The following is a 12,402-nucleotide window of genomic DNA, read 5'->3' on the forward strand; positions in this document are numbered from 1 at the left end:
TGCGGGATCTAAGAGAGGTTCCCAGTCCAAGTCCAAGGTGGTGGTTGGGGGATGTTTAGTCTTTCCAACGGGTCTCGACTACTCCTGATTCTTCTTGTCTCTGTTTTGTCTTTTTTTGTCTGTTTTGCCTTTTGTCTTGTCTTTATCTTTGTCTTTTTTTGTGTTTTTGTCTGTTTTGCTTTTTTGTTTTTTGTTTTTTGTTTTGTCGTTTGTCTTTTTTCTTTTTTCTTTTGTCTTTTGTCTGTCTTTTTTGTCTTTTTGTCTGTTTTGTCTTTTGTCTTTGCCTTTTTTGTCTTTTTGTCTTTGTCTGTTTTGTCTTTGTTTCTTCTTGTCTTTGTATCACGCTTTCTTGTTGTCCTGTCGCATTGGTTAACTTCTTGGTTCTTTTTTTCTTGTAATATTGTGTTAAAATCATTGTCTTGTTTCATGATAAAGAAGAAGATGAAGATGATGATGAAGAAGAACAGGACTTGGATGATAATGTGATATTGTGTTAAAATCCTTGTCTTGTTTCATGATAAAAAAGATGAGTGATGAAGATGATGATGAAGAAGAAGAACAGGACTTGGATGATAATGATGACGATGTTGAAGAAGAAGAAGAAAAAGAAGATGATGATGAAGAAGAAGAAGACCTGAATGATAATGATGACGATGTTGAAGAAGAAGAAGATGAACGATGATGATGAAGAACAGGACTTGGATGATAATGATGACGATGTTGAAGAAGAAGAAGAAGAAGATGAACGATGATGATGAAGAAGAACAGGACTTGAATGCTAATGATGACGATGTTGAAGAAGAAGAAGAAGATGAACGATGATGATGAAGAAGAACAGGACTTGAATGCTAATGATGACGATGTTGAAGAAGAAGAAGAAGATGAACGATGATGATGAAGAAGAACAGGACTTGGATGATAATGATGACGATGTTGAAGAAGAAGAAGAAAAAGAAGATGATGAAGAAGAAGACTTGGATGATAATGATGACGATGTTGAAGAAGATGAACGATGATGATGACGATGATACAGTTTGCGTGGACTTGGTAACACTGCAAATTGGTGTTATTTTCCACAACGGAGCAGAAATCTTGGTAACGTTATACAAAATGGACTGGTTAACGTTTTTTCTGATATAATCTACTACAATCCTCTCTGATGGTAGGATTCTAGTTCGCTCCTTTAGATAAATAGCGGAGATCTCTCACAACAGGTTTTCCAGTGCCCTTTAGTAATATAATCCAGTTCTTTCTTGTGATAATCTGGTTGAGATCTCTTGTAAAAGGGTTCCAAACTTCCAATGCTCTCTGGTAATAGGATTCCAGTTCCCTCCTTTTAAGAATAACAGCAGAAATCTCTTGCAATAGGTTTTAATAGGATCCACTTCTCTCCTTTCATAATGGGGCTGATATCTCTTGTGGCAGCGGGCGGGATTCGAACCTGAGTCTTCCTGAACGCCGCGCCGGCAGGCACCTCTCGGCTCTCTCATGATGTACTGTAGTGACGCTTTCCCGTAACAGTGTGGCGGTGCTCTCCTTTATCACAGCCCCATCATACCTCCGCCACAGTACATTAGCTCACTCACATGTAGTTTAGGTAGAAAAAAACTTCGGTAAAAACTCTGGAGCCCCGTTTACGTGTCTGGCTGGAGGCGTCGCGGCATGCTTCTTTCCAGTGGACCTTCCTTTCCCTCGCTGTGTGTGTGTGTGTCTGTGTGTGTGTGAGTGTGTGTGTGTATGGGAGTCGTAAATTAGGGTACGGACATGGCTTTTCTGGTTATGTGAGAGATAATAATAGCAAGGAAATAGTTGTAGAATGAAATATGGAGTGGAAAGACAGATTGAGAGGAAAAAGCTTATTAAGATTACTGAATAAAAAAACAAGATAGGTAAGTAATATTAAAAGAAAGAGAGAAAGGAAGATAAAGGCAAGAGAAAAGTTAAAGAAATAAATATGGAGCGGAAAGATAGATTACAGATGAAAAAGATAGTTAGGCAAAATAAGAGAAAAAGATGGAGAGAAAGCAAAAGAAGTGAAAGAAAGAAAAATATGTGAAGTGAAAAGAATGAGAAAAAAAGCAAAACAGTGAAAAATGAAAGAAATAAAGAGTGAAAATACAAAATAAGGGAAAAAAAAACTTAATATGCAAGGAAAAAGAAAAACAAACAAAACAATATGAAAAGACAATAATAAACAGCGACAAAAAGACCGGAGAAAAAAAAAAGAGACAAATCAGTAAGAAAAAGAAAGAAGGAAGGAAGAAAAAAAAGAAAGAAAAGAACGAAACAAACAAAAGAGAATGAGAGAGAGAGAAAGAGCGGACGAAGACACACACACACCCACACACACACACACACACACACACACACACACACACACACACATATATAACACACACACATCACCGGGTCATCGTCGCTATTACCATGTCCATCACGACCCGCTCCCGCTATAAAAAAAAGTCGATGCTTGCCTTGTCTGCTGCGTCCGGGTAGGCTGGTCTGACCCCCCCCCCCCCCTGGCCTGCATCCCCCCTTTCCTCCTTCCTTTCCAGACGGCCTGTACACACACACACACACTCTCTCTCTCTCTCTCTCTCTCTCTCTCTCTCTCTCTCTCTCTCTCTCTCTCTCTCTCTCCTCTTCCTCCTCCTCCATCTCTCTCTCCACCTGAACATCCATTTTCTTGTCTCTCCTTCTTCTCTTCCTCATTTCATTCTTCTTTTTGTTTCCTTTTCCTCGTCCTCTTCCTCCTCCTCCAACTCTCTATCTCTCCTGAACATTCCTCTCCTCCTCCTCCTCCTCCTCCTCCTCCTCCTCCTCCTCTTAACTATTGCCTTCTTGCCTTCATCTCCATCATCATTTTTCGCTCCACTCAGTCCTTCCTTCAATTTCTCCTTTGCTTCTTTCTCTTTTTTTTTCTCCTCCTCCTCCTCCTCAGTTCCCTATACCCACCATTTCTATCCCTCCCTCCCTCCGCCTCCCCCTCCTCCTCCTCTCTTTATTCTACTGTTTTCCTTTCATGTCTTCGTCTTTTCTTCCTCTCAACCTTCCTCTTCTCTCCTCCTCCTCTTTCCCTTCTTCTTCTTCTTAAGCGTTACCTTCCTCCTTTCTCCATTTCACCGCCTTCATTACCCGCATTTGCTCTTCCTCTCTCATCTCACAACTCCTCCTCCTCCTCCTCCTCCTCCTCCTCCTCCTCCTCCAACACGAGCGGCCGTTCAAAGACCCTCATCCGACAATAGCCTTCACTTGCCTCACACAATAGACGCTTTGCCTGCCTCGACCCAACGTGGCCTCGGCGTCAGGGTCACCTCCAGGGCACATCACGGACCCTCCAGTGCCTCTCGTTTTCCTTTCGCCATGGACAGCCGATGACATGGAGGGTGGGCTCAAGTAGATTGGTCTAATGATGGGATGATAGGAGGGGCTGTCAGATTTCCTCCCCTCCCCTTCCTCCTCTCTCTTCTTCCCTGTCTGTTCCTGGCCTCCTCCTCCTCCTCCTCTTCCTCCTCCTCCTATCCCACACACACATCGAGAGAGAGATTCCGGTTGTCACTCGGAGGTTTTTCTTGGAGATTTCAACTGGCAGGAAGATAGGCATCCACATGAAAGCGATTTTTCAAGATTTGTGTCCGGGAGAATGAAAGGTAATGACAGATTGTGAGGCTGTGTGTGTGTGTGTGTGTGTGTGTGTTGCAAAACGTAATTGCATGATGGGAATGATGGGAATATGGTAAAAAATGATGGGAATTATGGGAATATAGTAAAAAATGATGGGAGGGAAATTGAAAAAGGGAAAACAGAAAAATTAAAACAGAGAGATAAAAAAAAACAGGAAAATTCAAACAGATAAAAAAAACAAGAAAATTACGACAAGAAAAATTAAAACAAGGAAAACTTTAAGAGGAAAAAATAAAATAGAAAGAATCACAACCGGAAAAGTTTCACAAGCAATAAATACCTCGTGGCCAACTCTCACCTTTCAAAACCTTCTCAAACAATAAGGGATTAACAGCCAAACCAAGAGATAAAAGTACTTGCAGAGTCATGTGTCTATCTATGTTAAGCACCGTAGCCAACCCTCACCTTTCAAAACCTTCTCAAACAATAAAGGAGAGAAGGGAGCAATAATTCGAATATGGTATGTAAAAGAAGGGAAGATGCGAGAAATATGGGAGAAATATGGGAATTAAGGGAAAATGAAAAAAAAAATAGTTGAAATAAAGAGAATAATGATGAATAAGAGAGAAAAGAGCATCCTCCTCCTCTTTCTTCCTCCTCTTCTTCCTCTTCATCGGCTCTCTCCTCCTCTTGAAGTCCCATTCCGTGTTTCACTGAAGTTCTGTATCATCAATAAAGGATTAAAAGCCAAACCAAGAGATAAAAGTACTTGCAGAGTCACGCGTCTATGTTAAGCACCATGACCTACCCCAAACAATGCGCTCACTAATTACTCTTACGTCGCCGAGGGATATGAACATACTACCCACGTCACCCACCTCGCCTCCTCACGGCACCCAGTCACCCTGTCATTGCTACCTGCGTCGCGTTGGGGCCGCAGCTGCCGAGGGTTCTAAAAGAGTGTTCTGCCTGGATGTCACCCGTTCCCGCTGCCCACCACAGACACACAGACACACGTATCCCCCCCATCCCCCAACCATGCACTACCTCACGTCGACGCCTGAGAGGGAGGAGGAGGAAGAGAGAGAAGGAAAGAAGAAAGTCGGAGGATCATCTGGAATGCACGGTGGTTCAACTTGTCCACACACAAACGCACACACGCACACACACACACACACACGAGAATCATATATACATCCTCCTCCATCTCTCTCTTTCTCACGCACACACGCACACACACACACACACACGAGAATCATATATACATCCTCCTCCATCTCTCTCTTTCTCACACACACACACACACACACACACACACACACACACACACACACACACACACACACACACACACACACACACACACACACACACACACACACACACACACACACACACACACACACACACACACACACACACACACACACACACACATTCCTCCCTTCCTCTTTCCCACACGCACACAAGCACACACACACATACACAAACATACACACGAACGCAGAGGATGAGAGCGCAGAAGAGAAGGGTCAAAAGGAGGTTCATTGGGTGTACACGTGAAGGCCTAGAAACACACACACGCACGCACACACACACACACACATACACACACACACACACACACGAGGTCACTAAACGGATGGAACTCAACAAGATAATCAAAATGGATAACTAGTAACGAGAAAACACACACACACACACACACACACACACACACACACACACACACACACACACACGAGAGCGCTAGCGTAGAACAGGTGGCTAGGAGGAGGTTACCTGGATGAGGAGTCAGGTAAAGATCAGGTATAGGAGTTCAGCGGAGCGGCTCTTCGGATAACCACAGTCTTGTGCGTGCGTCCCATATAAAGTCACTCGCTCCCGGAAAATATGACGGGTCTGCAGCGCGTCGTAAACACACCTGATACCTGGCGCCTCACGGACTAAAGGCGCTTATGATTGTACCTGTTGTGAGCTCCATGGATTCTTATTTTATTAGGAGACAGCCAAGACCACAGCACTACAGGTCGTAAAATGCTACAACCACAAAACAGTAGGCCTAGCTAACTAACTAACTAACTAACGAGGAACACTACAGAAAAAGGATCGTAAAATGCTACAACAATAATACAGTAGGCCTAGCTAACTAACTAACTAACGAGGAACACTACAAAAAATGGGTCGTAAAATGCAACAATAATAAAACAGTAGGCCTAGCTAACTAACTAACTAACTAACGAGGAACACTACAGAAAAGGGGTCGTAAAATGCAACAACAACAAAACAGTAGGCCTAGCTAACTAACTAACTAACGAGGAACACTACAGAAAAGGGGTCGTAAAATGCTATAACAACAAAACAGTAGGCCTAGCTAACTAACTAACTAACGAGGAACACTACAGAAAAAGGGGTCGTAAAATGCTACAACAACAATACAGTAGGCCTAGCTAACTAACTAACTAACTAACGAGGAACACTACAGAAAAGGGGTCGTAAAATGCTACAACAACAATACAGTAGGCCTAGCTAACTAACTAACTAACGAGGAACACTACAGAAAAGGGGTCGTAAAATGCAACAACAACAATACAGTAGGCCTAGCTAACTAACTAACTAACTAACGAGGAGCATATCCCCGGGTGCGCTTCACTTCATTCACTCTCCGCCTCCATTCCCGATAGTCGACAGCACAGGGATGACGTTGAGTAGAGGGTAGTGCAGTGAGGTCGAGGGATAATATAAAACGATGAAGTAGAGAAAGTGAAGGATGAAAGACTAAAGATACCGGTTAACTCTTGCATTAGGAAGTTGGACAGCACAGGGATAAGAATGAGTAGGGTGCACTGAGGCCGCGGCGGGGGAGGAGCAGGCATGGCAGTTAGCATGATAGAGATGAACTATAGAAAAAGAAACATGAAAGACTAAAGATACTGGTTAACTCTTGCATTAGGAAGTTGGACAGCACAGGGATGAGCTCGAGTAGGAAGCATTGAGGCCGCGGGGGAGGAGCAGGCATGGCAGTTAGTAGGATAAAGATGAACTATAGAAAGAGAAACATGAAAGACTAAAGATACTGGTTAACTCTTGCATTAGGAAGTTGGACAGCACAGGGATGAGCTCGAGTAGGGTGCATTGAGGCCGCGGGAGAGGGGGAGGCATGGCAGTTAGCAGGATAAAGATGAACTATAGAAAGAGAAACATGAAAGACTAAAGACACTGGTTAACTCTTGCATTAGGAAGTTGGACAGCACAGGGATAACAATGAGTAGAGTGCATTGAGGCCGCGGGAGAGGAGCAGGCATGAGAGTTCGCTTAATAAGGATAAAGTTGCGTATAGCAAGAGAAGCAAATTGAGATGAGGGTTGAGAGGTTGATGGAAGTGAGTCAGAGGAGATGACGAGGGGAACGACCTTAGGACTGTATAGATGAGCCCAAAGAGGAGTGGCACCCCCTTCCTCTTCCTCCTCCCTCCCCTCCCCCTCCTCCTCCCCACCCCCCCTCCCCCTCCTCATCACACACGGATACCTGTTACACCTGAGATTTTAATGTTTTCTTTTTTGTTTTTTGTTTTGGGTTATTGTTTTGATTTGTGGGTGTGCTTGTTTTGTTATTGTTGTTATTATTAAATGATTGTTGTTGTTGTTGTTTATGATTTCTTCTTTCTCTTTTTTGTGATTAAGCAGTTTTTTTCTATTTTCTTTTATTTATTTGCTTTTTTCTCTCTCTCTCTCTCTCTCTCTCTCTCTCTCTCTCTCTCTCTCTCTCTTTTCTTCTTCTTCTTTTTATTTTTATTTTCCCATTTGTTATTCTATTTCTATTTCTTTCTTTCTTCTTCTTCTTCTTTTTCTTCTTTTTCCTTTCTTCTTCTTCTTCTTCTTCTTCTTTCTTTTTCTTTTTCTTCTTCTTCTTCTTCCTATTATTATTATTATCGTTTATTTATTATTATTATTTTTATTAACATTATTCTTTCTCCTCTTTTTTTCTCTTATCTCTCACCGACTAGTTTTTGTTCGCCAGGTTTCTCGATATTACTCGTCTTCAACCTATTTCCTCCTCCTCCTCCTCCTCCTCCTCCCTCCTACGTCTTACTCTTTCTTCTTCTTCTCCTCCTTCTTCTTCTTCTTCCTTGTCCCCATTCCCTTCCTCTTTATCATCATCATCATCATTACAGTCATATTTTTTTTCTTCTTCTTCTTCTTCTTCTTCTTCTTCTTCTTCCTCATCATCATCTCATCACCATCCTCCTCCTCATCATCATCAATAATTATGAAAAAAAAAATACAACAACCACCACCACCACAACCACCACCACCACCACCACCACCACAACAACAACAACAACAACAACAACAACAACAACAACATTGGGGTCCGGTTCTCGCTCATGACCAGTCCGACATACTGACCTTCAAGACTATGTATGTGTGCGTGTGTACGTGTGTGTGTGTGTGTGTGTGTGTGTGTGTGTGTGTGTGAGAGAGAGAGAGAGAGAGAGAGAGAGAGAGAGAGAGAGAGAGAGAGAGAGAGAGAGAGAGAGACCAACATCCAACATCCTACATCCTACAGACAGACAACAAAGACCACCTAACAGAACAACATCAGATAAGAAGGAAAACGATGATGATGAGGGAGATAAAAGAAGATCACAAAAAGGAGGAAGCGGTAATACATCAGATACGAACAACAACAACAACAACAACAGAACTAGAAAAAAAAGATAAAAGAAGAGAAGAGAAAACAAAATAGATAAGAAGCAAAAGAAGACAATAAACATACGATACAGTTATACGAAGAACAATAAATGAAGAAATAATAATAATAATAATAATAATAATAATAATAATAATAATAATAATAATAATAATAATAATAATAATAATAAGAAGAAGAAGAAGAAGAAGAAGAAGAAGAAAAAAAAAAGAGAGAGAGAGGAAGGGAGAAAGAAAAAAAATACAGTTAAAAGAAGAAGACGAGGAAAATATAAACACCAAAACCATCAGAGAATATAAATGAAACAAAAGACAGTTATACGAAGACGAGAAAAATATAGACACCAAAACCATTACAAACTATAAATGAAACAAAAGCACAGGTAAAAAGGTTCAAGAAAGGTGTGACAGGTAAGAGAGAGAGAGAGAGAGAGAGAGAGAGAGAGAGTTGAATTCCCTCACGAGATTAGATAAAGAGTTAGAAGGAGTCCATAAGTGCGTTTATATGGACGCTTAAAAGGATTGGAACCTCATAAAACAGGATTGAGTATTGTTTTTTTTTTTGCTTATTTCTTTTCTTCTTGTTTTGGGTACGAAAGAAATTGCCACTAATCTTTTAAGAGCTGTGGACTGGGAGGTATGTGGGGGAGGGAGGGATGGGGAGGGAGGGAGAGATAGGGAGAATGAGAGAAGAAGAGAAAAAGGAATAAATTGAAAGAAAAAAGGATAAATATGAGAAAAATGAAGAAAATGAAAAGAAAATAAGAAAAAAATGTGTATATTTGAGAGAGAGAGAGAGAGAGAGAGAGAGAGAGAGAGACCTTTGGTAGAAGAAGTAGGCAGGGTCAGGCATTTCAAGGGGGGGAGGGAGAGAGAAGATTGTCCAGTGACCCGCTTCTCTCTCTCTCTCTCTCTCTCTCTCTCTCTCTCTCTCTCTCACCTGCCCGTTTAATTATCAAAAGTAAGACAACAGGTGACAAGTAAGAATCTTAACGGAATGCAAATTAGAGAAAAAAGAAAAAAGAGAAAAAGAAAAAAAAAGAGAGAAAGAGAGAGAGGAAAGAAGGCCAAGAAAGGGAGGAGGGAGAGAAGGAGGAAAGGGAGAAGTTAAGGAAGGAAAGTGAAGAGGAGAATATGAGTAGAAGAGAAAAGGAGGAGGAGGAGGAGGAGGAGGAGGAGGAGGTAATTAAGGAAGGACACCTTGAGGATGAAACCGTACAGGGAGAGAAACTGGTTCATGGAGGAGGAGGAGGAGGAGGAGGAGGAGGAGAGAAAGGAGGAGGAGAGAGAGGAGGCGTAGGAGCAGAAGCAGGATATCTGTTAAGGAGGATGTGGAGAGAAAGGAGCGAAGGAGAAGGAGAGGGAAAGCTGGACAGGAGAGAAAACAAAGAGAAAGCAGAAACGGGAGATAGGAGGAGGAAGGAAGTGGAATAGGAAAAGAGGGAGAGAAAGGAGGATAAGGAGGTTATAGAGAAGAAGAGAAGAGAGAAGGGCGAAGGGGAAGAAGAGGAGAGAAGAAAGAGAGGAGGAGGAGGAAGGAGGAAAAGAGAAAGAAAGGAGGAAGAGGAAGTAAAAGAGGAGAAGAGAAGAGAGAAGAACGAAGGGGAAGAAGAGAAGAGAAGAAAGAGAGGAGGTAGAGGAAGTAAGAGAAGGTTAGAGAAGAAGGAGGAGGAGAGGGAAGTAGTAAACAATAAAGAAGAAGAAGAAGAGGAAGATTGGCGGGAGAATAAGACAGAGAAGAGAAGATAGAGAGAGAGAGAGAGATGAAGAACAAGTGGAAGAGGAAAAGAGAAGGAAACAAACAGAAAAAGAGAATTAAAGAAAGGTGGAATTAAAGAGAAGAAATGAAATGGACCCAAAAATAAAAAAAATAAAAAGAATGAAAAATAATACAAAAAAAGGGAAAATGGAGAAAGAGAGAGATAAAGAACAAGTGGAAAGGGAAAAGAAAAAGGGAACGAACAGAAAAAAAGAGAATTAAAGAGACACTAAAGAAAGGTGGAATAAGAAGAGGAGAAATGAAATGGACCAAAAAATGAAGAAAAAAATGAAGAAAATAACCTTTGAAAGAACACATTGAAAAGCAGAAAAGACGGAAAGATGAAAGATGAAGAAAAAAAGAATATAGAGTCATTGCAACAACCGTGACAACAACAACAACAACAACAACAACAACAACAACAACAACATCAATCAATCAATCCATTTACCTTACCTTACCTGTCCATCTTCACACCTGTCGCCAATCAATTATCTCCAACAGGTGAGTCTACACGCAGGTATAGTAAGTCATTCACCTTTCCCTTCTTCCCTTCCTCCTTCCCTTTCTATCTTCCTTTCCTTCCTTTCTTTCTCCCTTCTTAGACTCCCTCCAGACACACACACACACACACACACACACACACACACACACACACACACACACACACACACACACACACACACTAACACACACACACACACACCAGGACAAAAAAATACACAGGTGAGTCTTGGCGTGACAAGGTGAAGGAAAAAAAATACGAAAAGGAAAGTGTTTTTGTCCCTAATTACGCCCTGTCATTTTCCTGTTTTTTTCTTTCTCTTTTTTTTTTTTTTTTGGTTGGGTAATGATGATGTAGAGGAGGAGGAGGAGGAGGAGGAGGAGGAGGAAAAGGTGATTATGAAGATGAAGAGGAAGATTGAAAGGAATAAAAAATGAAAGATGATGATAAATGAGAGGAGAAAAAGACCGGGAGGAACAGGAAGAGGAGGAGGAGGAGGAGGAGGAGGAGGAGGAGGAGGAGGAGGTAAGGCATGCAATGGAAAAAAAAACGAAAAAAAACCCGTTGATGAAAAATTGGAGGAAATGGTAAGGAAACAAGAGGAGGAGGAAGAGGAGGAGGAGGAGGAGGAGGAGGAGGAGGAGAGAGAGAGGGAGAGAAAGAGAAAGCTTGACCGGAAATATTCAATCCACTCCCACATACATTTTTTTTTTTTAGCTTTTTACTCAAGGAAGAATTTTTTAGAGTATTTAAAATTTAGTCTTTTTTCTATTATCATTATTATTATTATTATTATTATTATTATTATTATTATTATTATTATTATTATTATTATTATTATTATTATTATTATTATTATTATTGCAATTTGATATGATATTAATTTTTTGAGGTGGCGTCAGGCGGTTGTGAAGTGGAGGTGAAGAGGAAGTGGAGTTGAAATGGAGTTGAAGTGGAGCTGAAGAGGAAGTTGAGGTGAAGAGGAAGTGGAGTTGAAGATGGAGGTGAAGAGGAAGTGGAGTTGAAGATGGAGGTGAAGGTGGTGGTGGTGGAGCAAGAGGAGCTAAAGGAGGAGGTGGAGCAGGTGGAGTTGAAGGAGGTGGAGGAGGAAGTGGATGGAGGTAATAGTTGTAGTTTTCCTCCTTATCCACCACCACTACAACCACCATCACCATCACCACCACCACCACCACGACCATAACCTCATTTACCAACTCCACTAACACCACCTCTTCTACCACCACCACCACCACCACCACTAAAAATATGACCACTCCCCTTCCCCTCCTCCTCCTCCTCTTCCTCCTTCTTCCCTTCATCTCCTCCATTCCCTTACATTCCTCAGCCTCCCTCCTCCTCCTCCTCCTCCCCCCTCAATAAAATGGTAGTATAATGACCTCTGAGTGAGCAACCACCACCTACACACACACACACACACACACACACACACACACACACACACACACACACACACTACATCGGAACCAGTCAGCTGTATGTATTTAATTTTAGGATATTATCTCCCTCCACGCTTCTTCTTGTTCTTCTTCTTCTTCTTCTTGTTCTTCCTCCTCCTCCTCCTTCTCTTCCTTCCTGTTATTTTCTGTAAGTGTTTATCTTTATCGACATCCTTTTTTTATTTTTCTGCATTTATTCTATTTTCTTCTTCTTCCTCTTCTTCCTTGTTTTACTTTTTATTTTATTTATATTTTCACACCGACTCATCCCTCCGGTTCCTTTCTTTCTATTCTTTTTCTTTTTTTTGTATCTCCAGTTCCTTCCTACTTTCTTTCACGATTCTC

The sequence above is a fragment of the Eriocheir sinensis genome, chromosome 9 (assembly GCF_024679095.1).
Source record: "Eriocheir sinensis breed Jianghai 21 chromosome 9, ASM2467909v1, whole genome shotgun sequence".
Lineage (NCBI taxonomy): Eukaryota > Metazoa > Arthropoda > Malacostraca > Decapoda > Varunidae > Eriocheir > Eriocheir sinensis.